A 25912-nucleotide genomic window follows, 5' to 3' on the forward strand; every position below is an offset into this window, starting at 1 on the left:
TGTGTAAATACAACGGATTTAATTTCTTTGTAGCATATGGTCATTTAGTATTCTCATCTGGCTAATTGGGGTGGAATTTTAAGAGAATGCTTTTTAGCTTTGTCTTTTCATCTCTTGGAATTCAAAGCTTATTTAAATAAAGGAAATATACAAATCAAATACTTTTCACTTGAGAATGGTAATTGTTCAATGATGCCAAGTGTCTTCTGTGTCTGGATTTGCCCGTGTAATTGGATATGATGGGAGTTAGCTAATAGGGGATCATTAAATATGCCCTTCCTTTGTAGAGATTAAGGTCATTTTCACCCTTTAATGATTTCTAATGTGAGCTAGGCTGGTTTTCATTTGTATTGCCAATTTCAACCCACCTCAGACTTCCGGATACTACACTGATAATGCAAATGACTAAATACTCTCAGTATAACTGTTATTTGGATTAGAATGTTCTGTTTCATGCAGATCTTGAAATAAACTCTTAAACCACACTGAAAGACATTCATCTTGGAAAACAGAATCAATAAGCAGAATATTTATTATTTAAGCTAATACATGGTTTTATTTCCACAAAGATGCATTTCAAATCACAATTTTAGAGCTGACAAGATCCTATTAAATCAGTTGTTAATACTACTGTAATTGATTATCTGTTCTATTCACTACATGATATGCCAGTTTTTTGAATTGGTATTTCTCACTATATGCATTCTTTGGCATGAGGCTTCACTGAAATTTATGCATTGATAAGTATTACCAAATACTGAGGGCTGCAGTAGGTTGGGGTCCCCAAGGAACGGACCCTGAGGCAGAGTTTTGTGTGCATAAGTTGAGTAAACTAAGGACGCAGAACCAGGCAGCGGTAAAAGTTGGAGGATGGTGCAGGTACACCAGAAGCCTCAGCAGACTCCCCGGAGAGTGCTGGAGCTGGGATGGTTCTGCAGAATTGTCCCAAATTAAAGCAAAAGGCCTGGGTCCACATGCCCCTGAAGCGACCCATCATTTATTACAGTCTGTCACAGGGGAAGAGGAGTGATCTTGGGCTAGGTAGCTTTGTTCATACAAGGACAATTCCTGGAGAGACACTCTGCTGTGAACCTTAGGTTACCAGTGCCTTCAGGAGCTGCAGGAATGAACTGTTCAGAACTGAGGAGGGCTGGTCTGGGTAGATCAGCGGCTACTCCACGAATTTGCTGGGGGCAGGTGGGTCAGGAGAATAATAAGCATGAGAAAGTTCACTAGTGTACCTAGTGCAGGGGTTCTTTCTGTTTTAGTATGATTCTCTGAGTTAGTACCAAATGTGAGCAATATACAGAAGTTGCCTAATTAATATTTATATGAGCTTTCTGTAATGTGAATTAATACCAGAAGAGAAGCCTTTGTTAAGCTGAGTCAGTAATGAGATGAAAATAGGAAGTAAAAACTGCTGAGTGTTTGCAACAGAATTTTCCCCACGTCCCAGGCTTGAAAGGGGCAAATGTTTAGTGTTTCATGTATTCATTACAAGCACCTACTGAACGTCTATAATGTTCCAAATCTGCATGGGCCAGTGACGGAGAAGAAAGATCTCATCCCCAACTCTCTGATCTTCAAGAGAAAACTGTCATTACATAGCATGGTGCTTGTGACAAGTAGCAAGAAAGGGTAAATGACCTAGAAAGAACAATCCACTGGTGCACTGGAGGGGCTCATACTGGCTCGAGAGAGCAAATTGTGAAATTTTTAGAAATTTTGCCACATTGTTACTAAACAGGGGTATTGTTAAAAATTAAATTATATAAAATTACCGTTAAATAAATTATATTAAAGGCACAGTTGATAGATACTCAGAACTCATCACTTCCTAGTTATTTTACTATTATTTCTGTTCCTGTGGGTCTCTGTCTATTAGGACAATCTGGCGGCAAAGCCATGTAATGGTGTGCTATTTCGGCGTATCTTCCCATCTCTGTGTTCAGTGACCTTACACTAGAGTTTGAAATTGGTCATGATGGGAGTATTCACACCACAGAAACTGGCAAATGCTTTCTCTTTCACTTCACTTCATCAGGGTTTGATTTATTGTTTTGTTGATTATTTAGACTTAAGAAAGTAACAGAAAAATGTTAATAAGGTAGATTAAGCTTGAATATGTCATGTCTAAAGCTGTCATATTGTGAATAGCACAAAAGATTGAGGAAATATTCTCCCAGTATTTGAAAACTATTATCTGATTGGGCAAATATGTCCTCACATCATTAATGAATGAGTGAAGTTGTCACATACATCTTCATTTTCTTCATTTTCCCCTTTTTGTATCACGCATTACAATAATGGAAATATCAACTAATATTTATGTCAGAACTATATTATCTTGTCAATGACATGACACTTCTGAATTAGGAAGTAATCAAGCATTTATTCATAGCCTGATTTTATGAAATCATGTTGGAATTGCAACTATAGTTTGGCTATGAATACAAGATTTCAGCAAAAACCAGGCTAAATATTCTGCAAGAATAAATTGGCTACATAATGTTTACAGTAAAGAGTATTGCATATTTTATTGTTTTTGTAAATTGTGTACCACACATCCCTTTGTGTTAGTAACACTTCTGTGCACATAGATACCCTTACATTTTTTTTTCCCTCATAAGAGCAGGTGGTTAAACCTTTACAGCGCACCCCTGGATAAAACAGGGCTAATACTGAACTTTGCACAGTTACTGTATGAACACATGGAGAGAATTGTGACAATGGGAAAGGATGGAGTGAGGAAAGGAGGAAGAAGAAAAGGAAGCCTGAGCTGAGGTCACTGTAAGAATTCAGGTTCCTCTTCTTTCTGCTGTACTATGCTCTGCTGTATAACAGATCATAGAGAAGATAAAATTCACAGCCTCATTCTCCCATCTGTACTGGTGATCACAAATGCACTAATTATTGATTGGACTAGATGAAGGTACTCAGATGCAGCCCTTCTTACAGTCCATCCTGTTTCTGCTACAATCACGTTCTTTTGACAACCCATTAAGCACTGTTGAGACCGCCTGCTTTCCCTTATGAGACGCTTCTAGGCAACGTGGTTTTGTGTGAATTCTCTCTTAAGTGCTCACTATGCAGAACAATTTCTTTGGGTTTTGGGGGAAACCTAAATCTCCCCATCACCATTAGAAAGCACCATCCATCTATTATCCAAAAATGGCAAGGCTATGTCCCCAGGGTCCTGGTTTCCATATTGGATGTAATGGGACTCACCACCTTCCAGGGACTGTGATGGAATATTTCGCTCAACACACAATAAGAGAGCACTTCTTTAGGTAAGATCCTGCTTTCAACCCTCCTCAGATCATTTTTCCTATGTCCAAGCTCTCAACTCTACCCCTATCACATTTATTTTGTTAGTTTCCTCACGTGGATGTGCGTTATTTAATCTTTGTAGAATTCATAAGATGGGATATTTGACAAATCAGAAATATCTTTAAATGTAGATTCATATTTTTTTCCAGTCAAAACATTTTAAACAATTTTTTAGGACTTTTAGAAAATGATGTGTAAAAATAGTCCCTTAAAAATGATACAGAATTATTATAGATTAACTTTATTTTAACTTTAAGTTCATTGTATAGCACATCCTTAAACTGTAAATTCCTTAAGAGAAGAAACAATAAATTTCACCCAGATATTGTCAAATACCTGAATGAATACGTAAACGAATATTTTAAAATCACTTCTTTGAAACTTGATTATATAAGTGAGGGTTTAAACATTTTTTACATAATGAACATGTCTTGTACCAAATCAATGTGGAGAGAATTCAGTGGCATGTTTTTAAAGGTGTATTGATGGCAGCAAGGGCACTGTAGAGTTCTGTTGTCTCTGCTCTTTTCTCAGATAGCCATCCTAATGCCACACATCTAAAAAAAAAATCTATCCATCATCCCTCCATCCTTCCACCCAGCCAGTCAACTAGTCATTCATTCTGTAAATATTAAATTGTATACTGGTTGTATAACCATGTCAAGAAAGATATGACCCTGCCCGCATGTGGAGAAGAGTATTAAGTCCGTCACATAAAATGTGAGAGTACTATGATGAAAAAACACATCTTGAATCATTCTCAGAGGAGAGGATGTTAGGTGGGGGAAAAGAGGGAAATAAAAATTGTGCTGAGACATTGAGGGTGGATAGGGGTTGACCAAGAAATTGGGAGAGGCAAGAGCGTCGAGGCAGACTGAATCATGGTATCTATAAATTTGCATAGGAAGAGAACATGACATGTTCTAGGAACAAAAAGACTTGCATTGTTATGAAGGCTTGGACTGTGAAGCTGGTTATAAAGATTCATGAGGTTGCCACTATGAGTCAGGGCTGAAACTTGAAAGGCTCAATAAACTAGTTAGAATTCAAAGTTCTCATCATGACTGAATTGTAGAGAATGAGCTACTAGGTGAGAAGAGGGGGCAAGACTAGGGCTGGGAGGCCAGTTAGAAGATGGTGCAATAACCCATGTGAGAGAGATGGTTACCTCACCCCAGGGAGTGGGTGCAGGATTCAGGGAAAAAAGGTATCTCAAGTAAACTCTTAGTTTCAAGGGACTGGAGGGATATGAAAAGATCCAAGCAAATAAATCTTCACTGTCAGAAGACACAGGTGAAAATACGTCTCTATGTGGGTCAGATGTACATCTTGGTAAAGGTGCTCATTTATTTTTGAGAGCTGTTGTTTAGTTTTTCCTTGCAATAAAACTGATTAATCTTTCCTACAGTTGGAAAGATGATGGAAGAAACAAAGAAGGACATTTAAATAAAGCAGTATTTTCTGGTGTCCTGTATGTTTTTTATGTAATTTGGGAGAAAAATCAAAACACGATGCCTGATTGCACTTTGTATATATGCCCTCTGAGCCTATGAATATAATGTGGTTGGACAGACCACATGCAAAGTCAGGGTCTCCTGTGATTTCTTTTGAAGCAGATGAAGGCCATAGCCAAGGACTAAAAAGCTGGGAGGGCATTTCAGGTCTGGAGCTTCTGTCCTCTTTATTGAAAAAGGGCATTAAGGCATTTGGGACAATAATATCAGAAGAAGACAAATACAGTAAATAATAATTGTTGCATGAAGACATGCAAAATTTTGAAAATCATACATGTATTTCTATAATATTTATTTCAATACTACATAGAAATGATGCTTAAAAGATACCCATTAGTCCATTTGATCTTTATTCAACACTTGACCATAATTAGTAATTATTTGTGGCTGATTTGTTATTGTTATCACTGTAGGTTGTTGTTTTTATGAATTTCAAATTGCCTATCTTTTGAAGATGATTTTATTTACTTAAAGATGAAAAGGAATTTTGATTGTCTGAGATTGCCTGCAGTGGCCTTAATAGTCGAAGAGCTGGTTCACTCTGCCTGGAAAAGGAAATGTGACCCTGGGATTACACCCTTGAGAGATGATACTTCAGTTCAAATTGGGATTCACAGAGTAATTGCAGCCTGTGGTAATGCATCTTCAAGGTCTTAAAATAGCTGTTAGATGGGTAGAGCTTTCCCCTAGAGAAATGGCAGTGTTCACTAGGAGATGTCTTTTGTCTCTTTCAAACCACAGGAGCAGCCTTTGAACAATGCACAAAGAAATACAATATTTAGTATTTCCTGGAGTGATTTGAGAATTAACTGAGAACAAATATATTCTTATCTGTTTTGGATTGTGCTACAAATAAAACAAATAAATAAAATAATATCTGGAAAGACTCTATATTTGGGATTTGTGTGTGTGTGTGTGCTTCTCACAGTGAGCATAAAATTTGGACTTCCTGGAGCCCTTCCTTCATCAGCAAGCAAATAACTGAACAAACTTTTCATATAATGGGTCATTAAACTCATTTTATCTGTACTTTTTACAGAAAAACACAGAAAGAATCAAAGTATGTCACTATCTTTTTCTACCCCTTGTAGGCAAACAGTGACTGACGGCAAACAGTGAGATATTTCTTTATTCTTAATTATACACATTGAGCCAATGGTTTTCTTAAATATTTAGTAAAGTAGGTTACTTGCCTATTTTTGTTGGTTAGAACTTGCACAATAAATAATGAAGATATGATTTACAAAGGAACAAAGCCCTTTGAAGAGTTCTTTAGTCACATGGAGAATTGTAAAACACAGAAAAATGTGAAGATGGAGTGGAATGTGGCAGGTGGGAAACTGAATCACACCTAAAAGATAAAAGACTGTGAAGGACGATGCCAAAGGCGTTTACCAATTCTTTATTTATGTCCAGAACTTTTGGACAGCAAACTGCTCCCTGGGAAGTCTGTTGGGAGGGGAGTACCTGGGTTGGGATGAGAGAGCATGACTGTCAAAATGGTTATGAAAATACCAAACCCAGAAGAAAAGACAGAAGCCAAGTCAGGAAAGCAAGTGGAAAGGCTGAGAGTCCAGAGAGAAGGGATTTCCATCAAATTGGAAGAGCAAGAATGTAAATGACAGACAGGTAGCAAGGTTGAGTCATCAGAGAGACTGGAACAATATGAGGAGGAACAAGGTGTCTTCAGGTTGATCCAATCAGCACAGGAACAAAATCTGCCAATGCTGAGAGGGAGCGAGGCTGTTAAATTAGAAATCCTTGAATACAGTGATAGCAGCTTAAAAGAAACCCATTGGGTTCACTAGAGCACAGGCAGGGACTCAGCAGTAAGAGTAAATATCAGACTCACTTTATGCGTAGAATCCAAAAAAAAAAAAAAAAAGATACACATTTTATTTACAAACCAGAAATAGACTCACAGACATAGAAAACAAACTATGGTTACCAAAGGGTGAAGGAGGGAGGGGGATAAATTAGGAGTTTGGGATTAGCAGATACACATTACTATATATAAAACAGATAAACAACAAGGACCTACCGTACCACACAGGAAACTATATTCAACTTATTCTAATAAGCTATAATGGAAAAGAATCTGAAAAAAAAATATGTATGTGTATGTATAACTGAATCGCTTTGCTGTACACCTAAAACTAACACTGTAAATCAACTACATTTCAATAAAAACTTTCTTAAAAAACTAAAACCAAGAATAAATATCAAGGGCTTCAGTGAGAGTAGAAACAGAGAGAGATGCAAGCTAGGCAATGTCAACAAGCAGCGCAGCTCTGGAAGCTGGGGAGGAGGGCAGGTTCATTCAAACACTACACAGAGGGCACCAGTGGCGTGGTGGGTACAATGCACAAGTTACGAGGAGTTATCAGGGTTGATTCCTTTTCCTCAAGAATCTGAAAAATCTGCTAGGGAGTCCCCCAGCAGCCACCCCCTCTTTTTGAAGCAGACTAATGGAGCTCTCTTGCAGAGCTGCCACTATCTGTGTCTTTACATTTATTTTGCTTTGTGATTGGTGAGTTTCAGGCCCCAGCCAGCCAACCCCATCCTAAGGCTTGCAATGTGGCAACGCTTGCAACAGTTCTGAGAGAATTGATGCTGCTGAGTGGATAGGAAACAGACCAGGATATTTTCTTGACATTTACCATAATTTATCTTCTAGGCATGTAGCCATGGGATTCTGAGCAGCACAGTAGTTCTGGAGGCTTCTCTTTGGCTACACCAAGCACTAGACCCAAGATGAAATTGCAGGAAAGGTCTTTAGTGTGGTATTGATGAAAGAAAGAAGGTTTCATTTGCTAAGAGCAGAACGGGCAGCCACTGCTACCATGTTATGAAGAAGCCCAGGAAAGTCTTAGCTACTATGAGAAATGAACTTAATGTCCCAGGAAGTAAGACCAGCAGCAGAGCCAGCAGCACACTGTGACACTGTCCTTCTTCAGTTGTCATGCTAAGCATTGGCAGCCATTTTCCCTCTGCTGCTGATAAAGAATATCTCTTACTTTTTCATGACTGATCTAGTGAGTCTATTTTTGGTACTCAAATTCTTGAATGTTCTCTCTAGATATTATCTGTTTATGTGCATGATATTGGGATACATGGATGGAGCATCTATAGCAATGGTCAGGAAACCACATGCCTTGGGCCAAAACATGTCATTGTCCATTTTTGTAAATAAAGTTTTATTGGAGCACGGCCAGACCCATTCACTTACATATTGTCTATGACTGGTTTCCTGCTACAGCTTCAAAGTTGAATAGTGATGTTTGGCCTGCAGCCAAAACCATTCACTATATGGCTCTTTGAGAAAAAGTTTGTTGACACCTCATCTACAGCCAGTATATTGCCCAGTGGTTAAAAGACACTAGGTCCAAATCCCACCTTTTCCCTTTCTTGTCTTTGTGAACTTAGACAGTTTATCTAACTCTGCTTTTTAGTTTCTTATCTGCAATGTTAAGATAATAATAGCTCCTATCTCATAAGTTGGAAATGAGGATTAGATTAATTAAATCATGAGGAATGCTTATAATGACACCTGTTGTGCTATAAGTACTCAATAAATATTAGCTACTGTTATCATTAACTGACAGTGCATTCTTTCATTTACAAAAATATAATGGATATCTGCAAAGGGCTAGGTGGTTAGTCGGGGCGTTGGTATATTCTTCCCTTGAGGGGATTATGGTAGAATGTAAAAGGTAGACATAAAAATTGCTAATTATAATATAATGTGCTAAATAGATGTATGTTCAATGTCAGTGGAAGGTTAGTTTGAGTGCTGAGATTTGGCCCAAATCTTGAAGTGTCCGTGGAGTTTTGTAAGGAAGATCCCATGTAGAACAGCATGATGGCCCAGAGGAGGAAGAGACTGCAATATTAGGGTGGGGGAGAGGTATGGGGGAAAGTAAGGAAATATAAGGTGTTCTTTAGGTCCATGTGGACAAGGAATAGAAGAGGAGATGGGAAGAAGAAAAAGATTTTAAGGCAGGTAGAGAAAAATTGCATATTTGAGCTGCCTGGTGCAAAGGGTAGAGTGAAGAACAGTGACCAAAGCCAGCGTGGGGAAGCCGGTTTCTTGAGGGTGTCTGCACTGGAACATGGAGAGCAGAATTGAATCTTAGAAGGTGCTTGAAATAGAAGACTTCAAGGTGTCTTATTTATCATTGTGTCCTCCATGCCTGACATTGTATATATTCCTTAAAGGAAACTTCAAGTTGCTCACCATCAATATTGACAGTAAAAATGAAAAGAATAAGCTCTACTTTTTGAGGGAATTGGTTTAAAGAGAGATGGTTATAGTTGGAGAAGCCCTGTCTGGCACTGACGTGAGGGTGGTTGTCTTTAAAGCAGCCCCTCTGCAGTCGTTCCGGGTCTCTGGGAGTGCCTCGGAGACACAGGCCATGCTGTCAGGGGGCCTGTATTATTGCTTTTTTCCCCCCTAACTGTATAGGTTTCAGCACGTCACCCAATCTCTTGAGCAACTTGTCCGTAGCTATATCCTGGGATCAAACATACATGTGGGTAGTCCCAGAGCTGAATATCCACATCTCACCAGGGGCCCTTTAAGACTAAATCTGGAGCCACTGTTTCCCTTTCTATTTCACTATTCCAATCTTGAAAGCATCAGAAATGATGATGAGAAACAGTCTAACTTTTTTTTGTTTGTTTCCTGAAGGAATAGAATATGAAAGTCAGGAAAAAATCTGTTCTCTTGTTACAGTGCTAAATTTGACTTTTGGTAGAATACACACAGGAATCGTCACAGGGATTGAATGAGTACAGCATTTCTTATAAAAGAGAGGGTGTCGTGCTTTTTGTGACCTGCCAAGGTTACCTGTCTGGTAATATCAAGGGTGATGGGAAAATATGAATACGAGTGATGAAACTCAGGCTTTGTGAGATATTTCTTCCCGTGCATCTTAACTATCCTTAGAAGATCCTCTCTCAACAAGAAGCACACAGCCAAGATAGAAGCTTGTTTTGCAGGGAGTGGGTGGGAGAGAGAAAAGAAAGGGGCATGAGGTGAATATAAGCCTATTCCAAAGTGAAATTTTGTCATTTTGCTGAGGGCGAAGGTGGCATCAGTTGCTTCAGTCATGAAGGAATCTGGGTTAATTATTACAACCAGAGAAGAAAAGAAATGTATGGTTCAGTATTAATTAATGACTTACTTGAGTTTTGTTTGTTTGGTATTTAGCTACACACAGAGTTAGCCTAGGACAATACATTGAGTTAATCAAGAAGTTCCATAAAATCTGTCTACTCCTCTGTTTAATCTGTCGGGTTCTTGGTGGTTTCAGGGAGCGAGGCGCTGTAAGTCAGACTCTCCCTGGAAGAGCCAATACCCATGCTGTGATTTCACAGAGTACAGTCATTTATTATTGAAGTTGATACATTAAAAATGCACAGCCAGCTTCCTAATGTTCTTGAGAAATCAGCTCTTTTTCTTTATTTATTAGCATTTCTTTTTGTCTAAAAGACTAAATATATTTTTATTTTTACAGGAATTGTGAGGATATGCTGTCTACTGGTGACTATGTGAAACTGGGACACAAACTTAAAAAGATGGTGTCCTATTTTTAATAATAAATGATGACAACTATTTTTTATATCCAATTTTCCCTACAGCTCTTAGCACTGTTGCTTCCTATTGTGACATATTAAAAGTGTGGAAATTCTAGATTTTTCTAAGCATCCACACCAGGAAGTGACTTGTGAAGATCATCAGAGAGGTGTGAAAGGAGGACATCAGGGAGAAAGCAAAGAGAAAGCGTAAAGAAGCAAGAGATCTTTCTCTCGGAAGATCTTCCAGGGAAATCTTTCTGTGGGGACCAGTCCATCTATTTCAGGCTTTTTGGTTAGGGCTCCTGTCTTTTTCTCTCACCCTCCTTATCCAACCCATTAGCAAATACTGTCGGTTCTGTCTTTAAAATCGATTTCTGGTTTGACGGGATCTCACTATCTTCTTAGCTCTATTACTTTTTCACATGAGCAATTTCAATAGCTTATCTTCCCCCCCATTTCCACAGTTGACCTGCTATATTTCTTCTCTGTAGAACAGCCTGGTCCCGAACTGAAGATCAGATCATATCAGTTTCTTGGCTGAAACTTCTCCCTGCCTCCCAGTCACTCTTAAGGTAAAATTCCAGCCCCTTACCATGGTTCATGAGACCTCTGTTGGGCAGACTTCTAGAACGTCCCTCGATGATCCCTGCTCCTGGTATTCATGCTCTTACATAATTCCTTATGTAGTGCTTGGCCTAGACCCAGTCACTTGTTCTGACAAATAGAATAAAGCAGAGTGATGGGGCCTGACTTCTATGATTAGACTACAAAACTGTCACTTCTTTTGACTGGCAGACTCTACTCCTCTGCTCACTTTGATGAGACAGGCTGCCATGTTGGAGAGGCCCACAAGATGAGGAACTGAAGGTAGCCTCTGGCCAACAACCAGTGAGATAGCGAAGCCCTCTGTCCAACAGCCCACAGGAAAGTGAATCTTGAATTCACAACCCTGTGAATGAGCTTGGAAGTGGAACCTTCTCCAGTTGAGACTTCAGAGGACCCCAGTTTGGGCCAACACCTTGAGTGCAGCCTGCAAGAGACTTTAAAGCAGAAGGTCCAGTCCAGCTGTGCATGGATTTATGATCTACAGCAACTGTGAGATAATAACAAATGTTGTTTCAAGTCTTGAGGTAATTTGTTACACAGCAATAGATAACTGATACATAGCCCTATAGGATCTGGTCCTTGGCTGCTTCTCAAACCTCACCTCCCATTACTTCTCTCCCAGTCACTTTTCTCCAACAGCTCTGCCCTTATTTATTCTCCTTGGACACACCAAGCTTACTCCAATTCCATGGGCTTTATGCTTATTGTTTCCTGTGTCTGGAATGCTCTTATCCTAAACCTTCTCATGACTGTTCTTTCACACTTTCAGGCTTTGTTTCAATTATCACCTTTACACAGAAGCTCTCTCTGACCTCCCTCTGTGGAGAAGCTACAGCTACTATCTCCCTTCGCCTCCTTTTTGCCCCCATTCCCTCCTCTGTTCCTTTATCCTGCATTATTTCCCTCCCTGCCCTTACTCGTCTTTTTGTTTGCTCTTTATTGTCTGTCCCCTGCATTAGATGCTTAAGCTCCACGAGGGTCAGGGTTTGGTCTGTTCTCAGTGCTTAGAGTATATTATATACTCACTGATTAAACATTTATTGAACTAAGGGGTATATTTTACTATAACAAGAGGCTTTTCCTCATCTATAAAGTAATGATGTTGGAACAAATGCAATTTAATTCCTATCTATATCTAATCTTCTTGTTCTATGACTATTATGGCAAAGAGACTAGACAGCAAATCAAAATTAGACCAGAATGAGATTTGGGGCAAGGAAATTTTTTGGAGTGAAAAACATGGGGCGTGTGAGAGATTGTGGCTAGAGAGGATGTGAGACTGATGCCCCTGAACAGACACCATCTGGTCCAGGGGTGGCCCCTAGAGCTTCCTGTGATACAGAAGTGGTCTCTTCTGTGCTGCCCAGTGCAGGAGTCATGAACCACCACCTGTGGCTACTAAAATCTTGAAATGTGGCTAGTATGACTGGGGATCTGAGTTTCCATTTTTATTTCATAAATGTAAATTTAACTGGCCCTTTTAGATTCTAAAGGATGTAATTCTTCTTTGGCACTCATATCTTACTTTCATAATCTGCTCCCAAATGAAAGGTAAGGGCATCCTAGGATGGCACAGTCAGATGGGTACACTGACTTCAGAGACTGCTAAATGACAAAAGAGGGTATGTCTTCTATGTACTTGCTTTAGATTTATAACTAAAAAGCAAATTAGGAAAAGTACTTTTTGCATGGAACCAAAAAAGATTTGATGGACTAGTACTCAGTACCAATTAAGTGCTTTTCTATAACAATGACAATTTGCCACGTGTTTGAATTTCTTCTCTCTCCCCTTATTTTACTTTTTAACGTGTTTTTGGTCCCATCGCTGTAGTTTTGAACCCTGGTGAAAGTAATCAAAACAAGTGTTCAGGTTGTCTGACACATTGAGTTCAAGTGTTGATTACCACCTAAAAATAGCTTTGTGGCTGATTCTGAACTTGAAATAATTCGTTTGATTACTGTGTTCTTTGGATTTGTGATGTCTCTTTTGTGATCTGGAATTTCAATCTCTGAGCTGCTGTAGTTCTGCCCTTCTCGTCTTAATTTTTGTCCCTTTTGCCTCCCTGGAGAGAGTCTGAGCTGTCTTTTAGCAAGTGATAAATGCAATGAAATGACCACTGCCTCAGCTACACTTCGTACTCCAGGGAACTCCTCCTTAGTCCAGGCGCTTGGCTGTAACTCCCGGTTTCTTAAAGAGCCCACACCCTTATTTTTTCTTTCTTTGATAAAGATGTTAAAGGACATGTTTACTTTTCTCGATAATAATAATAATGACTCAAGGAAGTTTTCCTTAATAACACATGAATGCAATGGCATCTGTGATAGGTGGTGTGTTACACAAGATTTGAGACGAAAAGCCTGCGTTTAAATTTATGCTCTGCTGCGTATTCATATGTGACCTTGAGAAAGTTGCTAAACATCACTGCTTAGTTTCCATTCTCTCACAGGCAAAACAGGGATGATAAAATGCATGTCTCCTGGTTGCTGTGAGAACTTCCTAAATTCCTATATGCGAAAACATTTCACAGACAGACGGGGGCGGAGGTGATGTGAGACTAAATTAACAAACAACCAAAAAAATAGGGGAGCTCATTTTAGTTTTAGGAACTGTCTTTGAACTTGTTCTCTTGGGATGTTAATTAGGTCTTCCCCCATCGTGAATTCCCCCTTCTCACATGTGGGTCTCTCCTCAGATGTTGCCCTTCAGAGAGGACCTCCCTGACCTCTCTGTGTCTGTATCAAATAACCTTGCTTTAAGCAAAGCTCTTAGTTATGTCTGAAATGGTCAGATTTACTTATTAGTCTCCGTACGTATTAGCTGCCACTCTTCCCACACCCTTGAGGATATAAATTTCTTAAGGGCAGATACGCTGTTTTGTTTATTTCTGTATCCCCAGTGCCAGGAACATTGTCTACACATAGTAAGTGCTCAGTAAAGAATTGTTGACTGACAAATCCCCAGGAACACTCTTAAATTTGTCAGAAGCCAGCTGAGTTTTCCATAATAGGCAATATTCACTGAATTTATGAACTTTCCCACATATTATTCACTTTAACAACTTGGCTGCGATGGAAGCCATATTTCCTTTCAGACTCATTATGGGCTGCTGTGGGAAATACAATTTGTCACCCTGAATCCAGGTTAAATATTTTGGCACAGAGTTCCACAGTTCACTGGAAAGCTCTGGTAAATTCTTCACTGGATAGCATTACAGTCTATAATTTGTTAAGATAGATCTAGATGTATGTTTAGACTTAAAAAAGAAACATTTTAGTTCATTAGCGTCTATATGTTACGCTTTTATCACATAACCCTCAGTGGTGTTCTCTCTCTGCACGTTATGTAAAAATTCTAATTTTGGATTGCATTTAATTAATAATTAAATATTTTTATCATGCCACTCTTGCCGGCAGGAGTTGAAATAGTGGTCCACCAGCAAACATTTCAGAAAGTTTTCTCTTGTCATTTGCTAGTGCTCCAGCAAGGAGACTTTTTTTGCTGTGATGGGCACCCAGCTTTCTCAAGCTCTGGGGAGCAGAAGGAAATTCTGGTGCCCCTAATGGGACACTATTCCTAGAGAATGCCTGTAATTTGCTGCTTAAAGTGTCCAGCTGACAAAGGGGAAAAATGTGCAAAGTAACACAGTGATTCAGTAGCGGAAGAATTACTAGAATTGACCCCCCCAGTCTGGGGCCGGACTACTGATATTGTGGCATTAATTGACAAATTCAAGGCATTTCCTTGTGCAGAGGTTTTTATTATTCTTAGTGGACCTTCAAACTGGACAAACTCCTCTGAGTCACGTGACGTATCAGTTGTAGAGAAATTCTCAAGGGTCTCTTGTGCTCTGAGGATTTGTAGGGAGCATTGTACACGTTCCCATACATAAATTAACCTACAGTGTTCATTCCATTGCTTTCATATGCTCATGTGTTGGGGCCCTCTGATGGTTAATTCATGAACCACCATGTTAAATAAAAACAGGAAGAGTTTTTTTTTTTTTTTTTCCTTACCACGTGGTCCATGAGTGACAATGGCATCCTGGCAACTGGCACATCTGTTTTGAGTTACTGGTATTTAAAAAGAAATGAAATAAGGGGCTGAATTTATGTATTTTTTTGGTAACATATTTATAGTGCTTTTGAACTAAAATTATCTTGGTAAGTGATGCTATCAGGTAATCAAAATTCTTACTATGTCTCTCTGTCTGTGAGCCCAGGGATGCAGGAGAACGAAAGAGCAACAGAGCAAAATGCAGTTGGTCTGGAGACCGCACTGTGTTTGCCCACTGCTCTGCCTGACTTGGTCTTCAGCTTCAGAAGTTTGACTAAGATGCTTTTTGGTATGGATTTCTTTTGGTTTATCATGGTTCACTCTGCTTTTCGAATTTACACGTTTATAACTTTTGCCAAATTGGGAAGGTTTGAGCCGTTATGTCTTTGAGTATTTTTCTCATCTTTATCAATGACTCAAATGGCATAAATGTCAAAAATTTTGTTACGTAGTCCCATATGTCTCAGACTATGGTAATATTTTTTTCAATCTATTCTCTCTCTTCAGATTTCATAATTTAATTTATATTGCTTTATCTTCGAGCTTACTGATCCTTTTCTCTGTCCCCTCCATTCTGCTGTTGAGTCCATCCACTGAAATATTTTTTTCTAGCTATCTTATTTTTCTGTTCAAAAATTCCTATTTGATCCTTCCTTATAGATTTTATTTATTTGATGAGACTTTTTTTCCCCATTTGTCTCAAGTGTGTTTGTAATTGCTTGTTAAAGCAAAATCTCAAACAACTCCAACATCTTTATCATGTTGGTGTTGGGGCTCTTTGTTACTGCAGAATGATGGCTGAGATTTCCCCAGTAGATCTACACTGACTCCTTCCTGGCTGGGAGGGCTAAGAGTAATCATTACTGTGGCACCCATGACCACACAGAGCAGTGGGGTGGCCTCATTACTGCTAGGGGGTGGTGCAAGTCCTGACTCTCCCAAGACCTCCTCTGACACCTCCCTTTTACCAGTGGTGGGACTCCACTGAACACGTTGTGGGTGGGGTCCTTGTTACAGTGGTGAAGGTGGAAGTCCTTGTTCCTCACTTAGTCTTTGTTGAAGTGTGTGACAGTGAGCCACAGATTTTTTTCCCCCTTATATTTGGCTGGAGTCAAGTGCTTTTTGTTTAAAAGTTTCTGTCTTACCAGATACCCGTTTCCTGGTCTTTGTCTAGAGAGATCAAGCTTTTATTGGTTTTTTTTTTTTTTTTTTTTTTTTGGGTCTGCTTTCATTGAAACTTTTCCAGATTGTCAACTTCAATTTCTTTAGCTCTGTATCTGGGATATATGAGGTAACAAGAAATCCAAGGAACTCACAACTGGGTGAGTCCTTGAGTCCCAAGGTCCATAGCTTATCTGCCTTCTACTCTCCACATTTCAAAGTTTTCTGACATTTTTTATAGATAATGTCCAGGGATTTTAATTGTACCTCGTGGAGGCGTAGGGAAAAGTGTGTTTACTCCATCTTCCTGTAAGTAAATCCTTACATGATTTCATATTTACTTTTATTTATTTATTTTCTTTCACAAATACATTTCTGAAGCATTCAGAATTTATTTTGGCGTGAAGAGTAACATAGAGACCAAGCAAAGCAACTGCTTTTCCCTTCTTGTTTCATCTTTCAAGATTTCCTTTAAAATTCTCCTTTGGTCCCTGGTAGTTAGTCATCCTGTCTCAAGCATCTCTTTGAGTTTCATACTTACCTGCATGAGCGCTTTTCTTGCCATGTTATAAAATGGTTTGCTTTCCTATGTGATGTCCTCAAAGGTAGTGGATAATTTTTGGATCTTTCCTGTCCTTTCTTTTCCGCCAGCACTTAGGCCCGCGGCTGGCAAGGAGGAGACACTTAGCTGATGTTTGTTGAATGACTGAATGAAGGAGAGAATGCTTTACCTTCAGCTGCAGTTCCTTGCATCTCTTGGACATCCAAATGAGCAACTTCTCACCTTTGATTATAGCAGAGTTTTTCTGGTGATACTGGATCATAGCTTGGGCAGCCGGTGTAAAACCATCTCCAGAAAGGCCTGGGAAAGGAAAGGAAGGACAGATATTGGACTTGACTTGGATGTTCTTAAATAAAATTCTGTCCAAGTTATGACTCCATGTATATGAAGTTCAAGAATAGGCCAAACAAATCAATGGTGATTAAAGTCAGGGTTCTGCTTCTGTCTGGGGTTGGGGTGGGGAATTGACTGGGAAGGGGAATGAGGAAACCTTCTGAGATTCTGGAAATGTTCTATATCTTGACCTGCATGGTAATTACATGGGTGTACACGTGTAAAAAAATTAATGGAGTTGTACACTTAAGACTAGTGCATTTTAGAGTGTGTGTTTTATACCTCAACAACAACAAAAAAATCAGTACAAGGCAAAAATAAAGATTGGGACCAAGCATTATTTTTTCTCTCCAAAAACCAACCAATTATCTTAATGGCATTTATTAAATAATCCAACTTTTTCTCAGAGGTTTAAAGTGTCACCTTTATAATGTATTGGATTCCTGTATATATTTGGAGATATTTCTGAACTCTGTACTCAGTACTTTGATCTATCTGTCTGGCCACCAGTACTGAAATGTTTTAATTAGTATTTTGCTACCTGGAAGGTCTGATTTATCCTTATGATCCTTTATCAGAAATTTTATGAATATTCCTGTATTTTGTTTTCCAGGATGAATTTTAGAATGAGCTTGCCCATTAGAAAGAAAAAGCCTTCTTTTTGTTGCATCATACAGGGAATATTGACTATTTGAATACATTTAGGGATAATTGAGCCATTTAAAATATTTGGTCTTTCTCTATGAGAACATGGTATTTAATTTATTGATCTCTTATGTATCTCAGGAGAGTTTTAATATTTTCTTCACAAAACTTTTACAAAAGTTTTATTAAGTTTATTCTTTATTAGCTATTTTATTCTTTCTTTAGGCTGTCACAGTAAATGAGATCTCTGTTTTATATTATTTTCTGTTGTAAATTGCCTTCTTTGCTTTTTCCTTTATAATTAGCTATTTTGTCTATGTTCGGTGATTCAGTTTTGGATTAATTTTTTTTCTTTCAATAATTTAGAATTATTTCAATTTGTTTTTAGAATGCAGCTAAATCCTATTTTGGATTTTCTTTTTCAGTTAGAAAATACCTATTGTCCTTCCCTATAAAGGTGAGAACACTGGCAAAATTTTAATATCTTTTACTTCCTTCCCTGCAACTCAAATTTGGCTGGCAGATCTGTATTTTCTTTATTTATCACCTTTAAGTAATCTCTTTAAGTGAATTCTGGACTCTTCACAGTCAGTTCTTTTAAACATATCTATTTCCTGGAGCCAAGACGTTTTGACCTATAGCTTCCTCTGAAGGGGAGTGTGGTGTTCTACCCGTTGTTGTGGGTAAGAGTTTGGGTAGAAATGTAGGAAAGTCTTGGGGAAAGACTATGAAGGTGTTAGATCTTTGGTTTCCCAGAAGGAAGGTCAATTTTGACCTTCCTAATTATCATTTGTCCCAGTTTAAAAAAAAAAAAACGCTAGTAGTCCAGACATTAAGGACCTCCTGTGTTTTGCTTGTAATATTGAGGAACTGGTGGGCTTCTGAATCTATTTTGCAGCAGATCCACATATGATCATGACTAGGGCCACGTACAATTCTTTACAAAAGAGAAGAAAGCAATTAGACCTATTGTGTTCTGAGACTATGCAGGGCACTTTACATACTCTTTCATTTAATCCTTGAGAGCAAGTGAACATGCGCAAAAACAAAAATCCCCCTTTAATTCCAGCTCTTTCCACTGTTGTGATGGCCACTTCCTGCCCTAATACACCCTCCTCCTCGTGGATGCCAATATTTTTACTTAGGGCATCTTTCTTTTCACCAAGACTTTGATCCTTTACAAAATATGAATCAGACATTTTCCAGCATTTAAATGTATTACCAGTTCCTTGCACATGAATATGGATGACATGAGCAGAGCATTTAGCCAATAATGTGCGATCTAGGCACTTTAAGAACAGTGTACAGAGATTTTGAGCAGGAAAATAGGAAAGAATGAGGAAGACAGGGGAACTGAATATAAAATATTTCCCACTTTTGTCCTAGAATAAACCTGTGTAAGTGCTGAGATGGAGGTTTGTACCAATAAATACATGTGTTCTAATTACCAGTTCTGTCTAAAGAAGGGAAAATGCACTAGGTTACAAAAACCTAATGAGTGAGGATAGAGAGGACTAGGTCAGAAACAGATAAGGAGAAATCACTGAAGATGAAGAGGATGATGGAGGCATCAAAGGTCCTAGAACAGGTGTAGTTATCATTAGAGAGGGTGGTTATAGGTGATGTAACAGGAAGGGCCCTGGGAAGCACTCCCTTTATTTCCATTCCTACTCCTGGTCCTGTGTCCATTGCCTACGGCCTCAACTTGAGTGGACAGTTCTACCCCCAGCTTGTCTTTTCCTGCTTGAGTTCACTTCAGTTCAGCTCATCCTGGGTCTAGACAATCATTACATGTGGTCTTTGGGAATCATAGGCTAGATTATTCACTGAACATTAGTTAAGGCTATTCCTTTCATCTAAAAAGATTTTTAAAAATTAATTCACTAATTAATTGATTTATTTATTGATGTATAGTCAGTTACAATGTGTCAATTTCTGGTGTACAGCACAGTGTCCCAGTCATGCATATACATACATATATTTGCTTTCATATTCTTTTTCATTATAGGTTATTACAAGATATTGAATATATTTCCTTGTGCTGTACAGAAGATATTTGTTTTTTTTTAAATCTATTTTTATATATAGTGGCTAACATTTGCAAGTGTCAAACTTCCAAAGTTACCCCTTCCCACCCACTTTCCCTGGTAACCATAAGACTGTTTACTATGTCTGTGAGTCTGTTTCTGTTTCATAGGTGAGTTCATTAGTTTCTTCTTTTTTCTTTTTTTTTTTTTTTTAAGATTCCACATATGAATGATATCATATGGTATTTTTTTTTCTCTTTCTGGCTTACTTCACTTAGAATGAAATGTTTTCTTAATCATTTTCACAAATTATTCAAAGATTTCCTTTCAGTGGTGGCCCTGATCAGTCTAGCTAGAAACCCTTGGTTCCATGGCTCTCATTCCCACTGCCTTGCCGACAGTAGGTTCCATGCTGTCTAATGCTTTGTTGGGGTTTTCCTACAACTGCCAGACTGTAGACATTTTCCCTATGGGGCTGTGCCTTAAATAATTATCTGTAACTTATACCACGGGTAGAGATAGAAATTTCTCTCCTCTGAAGCAAATTATCTGCTTCTGTTACAGATTCCTACTGTTTTTGTCCAATTTTCTAGAATGTTTAGTCTTTCCATTCTTCACTAGTTTTGGGATTTTTCTCTTGGCACCTCAGCCTCTCAAGAGTCTCTCATCTTTGAAAACCTAAGCAGAGAAAGAAACACAGACCTCCCCCCGCTACAGCATTTGTGATGGAGTAGGTGAGAATGGGAACCTGTTATCATAATCCTACCCATCTCACCCTGGACTAGGGTAGCTGACTCTTGTGTGTCCTCTCAGGTCCCTGGACACGTCTGTTTCTATCACTGCTCTTGTCAAACACCACTGTAATTGCGCATTTATTCATCTTTTTTCTTTACTTACAAAGACCTGTCACTGCTCTGAGAAAAGTGATTTTTCTTACTATTTCTTTGTATTTCTCAAAACTAGCACAACGACTTTTTAAAAGTGAATAAACGAAACTCTAATCTAATGAAAACATCAATTATTGTAATATATTGTAATTCTAAAAGCTGTTCATAGGCAGACATAATCTTCGTTAATGTGTCTACATTTTTATAGTGTGCCATTAATCTTAACATTATAGAATATTGATTCACAGTCTTCATACTTTTATTTTAAATGTAGGAATGATATTTCATTAAATTGATGTGATAGCCTTTATTTGTGTGTTCTTCTATTGCTGGCCACTCTAACTATAAGCATTTCTTTTTATTTACAAAGACACTGATTCTACAGATCTGACATGACGTGTTCCCCCATCACTATCAACTGGGTGCTGAGTGGAAAACTTGGATCTTACATGAGGAAGGTGCACTGTCATCTGGCCTGGCCTGGATAGGGAAAGAGGATGACATACTCAAACCTAATTTTCTCTTTTATCATTTCATATTTCCTGTAATATTTGATTTTTTAGAATTATTAAGATGAAAGCCATGCCAAAAGCAAGGAATGAATGCTGGCACATCATCTTAGCACTACTGAAGCATGTCCGTTAAAATTGGACTCATATCCTGTTTTTGTTGAAATCTGTCCCAAGTTTCAGCCTAGAACACACTGGCACTTGGGTTCTTAATTTTTAACCTGAACAAATGCCTGTGATGGATTGTCCTGTTCTCTGTTGCTCTGGGTTTGCTCCCACTGAAGCAGTTGCTGATGGCTGAATGCTGACTGAGGTTAGAGAGCTCTGTTTTGCCCCACAAACGAGGTATCAGACTGCATTATGGACTGAAACCCTAACCCTCAATGGGATGGTAATGGGGGGAAGGCCTTTGGGAGGTAACCAGGTTTAGATGAGGTCCTGAGGGTGGGTCCATTGTGATGAGATCAGTATCCTTATAAGAAAAGAGTCTAGTTCTCTCTCTGCCATGTGAATACACAGTGGGAAGGCAGCTGTCTGCAAATCAGGAAGAGGGCTCTCATTAGGAATGAAATTAATTGACACCTTGATCTTGGAATTCTCAGCCTCCAGAAATAAATATCTGTGGTTTAAGTAATCCAGTCTATGGTAATTTGTCATAGCAGCCTGAGCTAAGACAGACTGGATAAACTGGAAGAAGGTGGTTCCAGCCATTTAGAGTATATAGAAAATGCTCAAGACCTCAAAATTTCAAAAATTCCTTCATATTTTGTACAATTTGGATTCCAAGGTTTTCATCTTCCTGGTTATTCATCTGTCATTTAGCTTTGGAATTGACAACTTTTTTAAAATGCAAGGTTCCTCAAGCATACGCTTCTAGATGTGGCTGGGTTAGCACTGAGAAGTGGGTCTACTATGTTCCTAATTCTGACCCACATTGTCCAAGAGTATAGCCAAATTTGGCATTTTTGTTTCTTTTTAGCAACCTCACCATTATTCAAAAATTCAATTCAACAATCATTTGTAATAAATGATGTTAACTCTGTCCTTTTCAAGGCAATGCCCTTAGGTTTTAAAATGTGGAGTCAGGGGCACAAAGGTGCTCATTAGGAGTGAGAATTTCAAGCCTGCAGGAAGAGGGGAAGGTGTCCTTACAGGGCAGTGGCAGAGTTTCTTCTGGGTAGACAGGATTTCATCCATCTCAACTCACTCCATATGCTTCGTTCACTCAGCCTAGGCATGTGGCCAATCTTGATTAGCACAACTTGACCTCATGTTGCTCCTGCTAGTCTTTGTGAGAGAAAAATCTCATCTCCCTGTAGCAACTGCATGTCCAGTTGACAATGAAATGCTTATTACTTGTTTGTGCATTAATGAATTCATTCATTAATTCTTCCTGCTAATTCTGAGTTTCCAGTAAAAGTCCAATACTTTGGAAAATATAAAGGAGCATATAACATACTCTTTTATGATTAGACTGCAGTTGAAAAATGTTAAATTGACTATAATCAAATGTCAAAAAGTTTTTTTTGAGGGAAGTTGCTAAATCTGGGTATCATGACAGACATTATTGTTGCTCACCAATATTTCTAATTCTCCTTTCCTTCCTGAGGATTACACTTCCCTGAACCTTAAAAGGAGGCATGACCAAGAGCCTTCTTTTGGCAAGAAAAGCAGAGCAATGAGCAGTGATGTGTGTCACTTTTAGAAAACATTTTTTAAGAGTAGTGTGGTATCCACCCTGTTGCAAGAGACTGAAAGTTTCTTGAGAGGTTGGGATCATGAGTTGGTAGAGTTTATAGCATTCTGGGTTCCTGAATATTACAATGGGCAGAACGCCGACATGACTAGTGTTGGACAAGTAGTCTGCATGGGATTCACAGTAGGTGCTTATTGAAGATTTTAGGGCAAAGCCATGTGCATGTATGAATATCCCTTAAGGTAACTGTCTCAGCTTGGGGTTGGCTATAACAAAAATACCATAGATGCATGGCTTATAAATAACAGAAATTTATTTTCCACAGTTCTGGGGGATGGAAGTCCAAGCCTAGAGTCCTAGTATGTTCAGGTTCTAGGGAGGGCCCTCTTCAGGGCTGCAGACAGATGACTTCTCGTATCTCCACGTGGCAGAGAGCAGAGCAGCAAAACAAGCTCTCCTGTGACTCTTATAAGGATACTAGTCCCATTCACAAGGGCTCCACCCTTATGACCTTGTCTAATTCTAATCAACTCTCAAAGGCCCTACCTCCCAATACTATCACATCTGGGGTGGGGTGGTGGTGGGGGGGTTCAACATATGAATTTTGGAGGAGCACAAACATTCAACCTTTAAGAGTAATGATGCATTTGTTTTTAGTGGAAAGGGTGGCAAAATTTTGGTCCTGATACTGGCAGAACTTGTTTTTATCTTGTAGGGCTACCATTCTAACATTTATCTCAGGGTCTTTATGCTTCTTCCATGAAAATTAAAGTTTGAGAAAATACTAACTGTTTTTACCAAAGAATACAAGGTTAATCATTATATTGCTTATGTAGATTATCCCTAAATGAGATAGATGTGAATTTATCCGATTTTGCTTCAGCGTTCTTAGATAGAATATTTATCCCCTAAAAACTATTTTTGAGAATAAAATCGATCTTTTTCTTCTTTAATATGTCTGGTGCTACTAAGAATTTTACATGATATATTGATTAAAGCTATGCTTGAAATATATATTTTAATATATACTGTGAATACATAAGGATGTATTTCATATAAAAGAAATCTCCTATTCTGAAAGCTGGATGAGAACCCAGGCACTGTGTACTTTGTTCTCTCTTTGTACAGGGACATAGAAGTCAACGTCAGAGAAGGTAGAAAAAAGTTCCTACCTTTCAGAAACATGCTGTTTGGGACCACGGAAATGTTTAATTAGTCAAAATTTTTGCCTATTAAAATGAAAGGCTTTCACAATCATGCCGGGAGAAATATTTCAGCAGTTAAAAGTGATACCATCAACTTCAGAGTTTAGATAGTAGTGATCAGAAACACTTTAATTGTCACTTTGAAGTCTGCTACCTCCAGTAGTAGAGAGAAGGGAAGGGCTTCATTAGTGATTTATTGATCAAAGGAATACCTTTCATCAGACGGATAGATGATTTTTATATGTCTATCTAGTTAAAAGTAAAAAAAGAGCAAAAATATCATTTTTCCTTTTAATTTTGTATCATTTTAGCAAATGAGGGTGAGTGTGATGCATTTGTACTGGTTCTAAAAATACCAGCTGTTTCTTACCTTGTCACTAATTTCAGATGTGACTGGTGTCTGGGTCTCCCTGGGGCCACCTTAGTCAGAAGGGTGGTTCAAAGGAAAGTTCCTGGCTAGAAGTATCAGAATTGGTGTCTCAAATAATGCCTGGCTCTTGGTAAATATTTGGCAAAGTGATACTAAGTGTTTACCTTTAAACCTTGTCCTATGGGAAAGCAGTGGTCTGTTGAATGTAAATTTATTGGCAAGGTTATAGGCTATGGAAATTAAAAACTGTTTTTACAAGTACATAGGGTGTCGAGGGAAGCAGATTACTGTACTTAAGGATGAATGCAGGGGAAGAGAGGCCACTGTGGCATTTGAAGGCATTTGTTGTTATACTGCATAAATTAGCTTAAATCTGCAATTAGCAGGTGAATAGGTGATCTGCTTTTTTCCCCTCTTAATTTGATTGTTAGGTTTATTATTGAGTGTAGCTAAATAAGCATTATTTCCAAATGTGTATTGAAAGAAAGTAAAACTATTCTTTCCCTTTATTCACTGATGTCAAGGAAAAACTATTTTGAGAATCCTAAGGACTGGACTGTTCAAACGAACATGTTGATTAAACTAATCAACACTTCTTTTCTCTTCTACATCTGCATTGAAAATCAATTATTCACATCAATTTATCATATGTACTGAAGTAAAACATGAATAAAAAGGCCAGTTCTACGTTGTTTTCCATTGTTTAAATAGGACCCTACTTGGTACTTGTGTATCATCCTTTCATTTAAGTACCACCTTGGACTCGTAGCACCTTTGATAAAGCATTGTCAAGAATCTGGCATTAGGTAAACTTGATGTGTAAGCATTTCTGCAGTTAATCTGCATGCACAGGAGAAAACAAAGCATAGAGGTTTCTTAAAATATTTATCTGAAGTAAAAGACATTCATAAGAAAGGAATTTTTATGCATTTATAAATAGGGCTCACAGGACAGACATCTTATCCTACAGATAAAATCAGTACAATAATCTTATCTGACACCCTGTATTACTTTTTCTTGGGTAAGGTATTAAAAACTTTTAGGGACCTAAGATTCTGTCTCTGTAGCTCACTAGAATAAGGAATGGAGCAATTAATCATGAATGTAATGTGGTGTAGAAGATTCAGTACTGTATGTGGAGCCAGGAGGCCTGTGTTCCAGGGCTGGCTCTGTCACATACAGCCATACAACTTTGTTTATGCCAATTCACTTCAGGCGAACAGGATGCTAGCTCTCCCTTGGATGAACCATTGAATTTGTCTTCTTTTGAGTACTGTATACCAAGAGATCCCAAATGTGGCATGTGGATCACAGGGGATCCTAAAACTCTTTCAGAAGAACTACAAGGTCAAAAACTACTTTCATAACAATATTAAAATTGAATGTTTTGTTCGCTGAAGTACAGTGTAAAAAGAAATGGAGTGTAAAACTTG

This window comes from Camelus bactrianus, chromosome 3 (genome assembly GCF_048773025.1).
Source record: "Camelus bactrianus isolate YW-2024 breed Bactrian camel chromosome 3, ASM4877302v1, whole genome shotgun sequence".
NCBI lineage: Eukaryota > Metazoa > Chordata > Mammalia > Artiodactyla > Camelidae > Camelus > Camelus bactrianus.